General features: G+C 47.7%; 1 non-coding gene across 1 annotated transcript; it reads left to right on the top strand.

Moving 5' to 3' along the window:
* Positions 1-472: 472 nt before the first annotated feature.
* Trnat-ugu lies at positions 473-546 on the top strand. Its single transcript has one exon. It is a non-coding gene; the product is annotated as a tRNA-Thr (tRNA).
* The last annotated feature ends 1,999 nt before the right edge of the window (positions 547-2,545 follow it).

Here is a 2,545-nt window from a genome sequence, read left to right as displayed (position 1 = left end):
CTGTAAAAAACCTTATGACAGCACGCACTTCACATTTGGCGGGGTTTTCTATTGCAGCACACATTTCAAACTGCCGCAAGAACTAAACTAGCGCAGGTACGACGTTCACTCGACCACTGCTTGATGCCGACTGACCTGTTGAGTGCGTGAACGCACAGATGGCGTCGCTACTCCCCCCACAACCCGCACTGTGACCAATCGGAGGTTACTTTCTGAACCGCCCTCGTATATATATATATATATATATATATATATATATATAGTTAAGGCTCACCGGCCACTTGACCATCTTCTTGTTCTGTGCGAATGCACAAACAGTGCCGGAACTCTTAAGGGAATCGCCAACGCGCCGCGAGTAATGAGTATAATGGTCGGGGGCACTACGAATGTAGTGCGGGGCAATACGTTGAGAATGTGGGTTTCGCGGGAGGTGTGCCAGAGATAAATCCCTCCAGTCGCACTATCTTCTGTGTCCTCGGTGGCTCAGATGGATAGAGCGTCTGCCATGTAAGCAGGAGATCCCGGGTTCGAGTCCCGGTCGGGGCACACATTTTCATCTGTCCCCGTTGACGTATGTCAACGCCTGTAAGCAGCTAAGAGTGTTCATTTCATTGCAAGTCCCACATTACTCCAATTGCACTTACCCTACACTATTACAGAGCCTCCACAAGCTTCAACAATCCCCATGGACTCACGAGGTTCTCCCTACCCGTACTCCTCAGTCCGCTTGATTCAATTTGAAACGAGACAGCACTGAAATCTGCAGCAATTTGCGGAAGAGTTGCGCTTCTGTCACGATGAATGATTCTCTTCAGTTGTCCTTGGTCCCCTTCTTACAGGATCTTTTACCGGCCGCGGCGATGTCGGAGATTTGATGTTTTATCGGTTTCCTAATATTCACGGTACGCTCTTGAAATGTTCGTACGGGAAAATCCCTACTTCACCGCTACGTCGGAGATGCTGTGCCCCATCGCTTGTACGTCGACTATAACATCACGTTCAAACTAACTTACATGTTAATAACCTGCCATTGTAGCAACTGTGCCAGACACTTGTTGTAAGTCCCATATTATACAGGGTGTTACAAAAAGGTACGGCCAAACTTTCAGGAAACATCCCTAACACAAAAATAAAGAAAAGATGTTATGTGGACATGTGTCCGGAAACGCTCATTTTAGTTTCGTCAGTATGTACTGTACTTCCTCGATTCACCGCCAGTTGGCCCAATTGAAGGAAGGTAATGTTGACTTCGGTGCTTGTGTTGACATGCGACTCATTGCTCTACAGCACTAGCATCAAGCACATCAGTACATAGCATCAACAGGTTAGTGTTCATCACGAACGTGGTTTTGCAGTCAGTGCAATGTTTACAAATGCGGCGTTGGCAGATGCCCATTTGATGTGTGGATTAGCACGGGGCAATAGCCGTGGCGCGGTACGTTTGTATCGAGACAGATTTCCAGAACGAAGGTGTCCCGACAGGAAGACGTTCGAAGCAATTGATCGGCGTCTTAGGGAGCACGGAACATTCCAGCCTATGACTCGCGACTGGGGAAGACCTAGAATGACGAGGCAATTCTTCGTGCAGTTGACGATAACCCTAATGTCAGCGTCAGAGAAGTTGCTGCTGTAGAAGGTAACGTTGACCACGTCACCGTATGGAGAGTGCTACGGGAGAACCAGTTGTTTCCGTACCGTGTACAGCGTGTGAAGGCACTATCAGCAGCTGATTCGCCTCCACAGGTACACTTCTGCGAATGGTTCATCCGACAATGTGTCAATCCTCATTTCAGTGCAAATGTTCTCTTTACGGATGAAGCTTCATTCCAACGTGATCAAATTGTAAATTTTCACAATCAACATGTGTTGGCTGACGAGAATCCGCACGCAACGAATCTGTGTCATCAACACAGATTTTCTGTGAACGTTTGGGCAGGCATTGTTGGTGATCTCTCGATTGGGCCCCATGGTCTTCCACCTACGCTCAATGGAGCACGTTATCATGATTGCATAGGGGATACTCTACCTGTGCTGCTAGAACATGTGCCTTTACAAGTACGACACAACATGTGGTTCATGCACGATGGAGCTCCTGCACATTTCAGTCGATGTGTTCTTATGCTTCTCGACAACAGATTCGGTGACCGACGGATTGGTAGAGGCGGACCATTTCCGTGGCCTCCACGCTCTCCTGACCTCAACCCTCTTGACTTTCATTTATGGAGGCATTTGAAAGCTCTTGTGTACGCAACCCCGGTACCAAATGTAGAGACTCTTCGTGCTCGTATTGTGGACGGCTCTGATACAATACGTCATTCTCCGGGCTGCATCAGCGCATCAGGGATTCCGTGCGACGGAGGGTGGATGCACGTATCCTCGCTAACGGAGGACATTTTGAACATTTCCTGTAAGAAAGTGTTTGATGTCACGCTGGTACGTTCTGTTGCTGTGTGTTTCCATTCCATGATAAATGTGATTTGAAGAGAAGTAATAAAATGAGCTCTAACATGGAAAGTAAACGTTTCCGGACACATGTCCACATAAC

This window comes from Schistocerca americana, chromosome 11 (genome assembly GCF_021461395.2).
Source record: "Schistocerca americana isolate TAMUIC-IGC-003095 chromosome 11, iqSchAmer2.1, whole genome shotgun sequence".
In the NCBI taxonomy this organism is placed as follows: Eukaryota; Metazoa; Arthropoda; class Insecta; order Orthoptera; family Acrididae; genus Schistocerca; species Schistocerca americana.
This window is presented reverse-complemented; position numbering and strand designations above follow the sequence as displayed.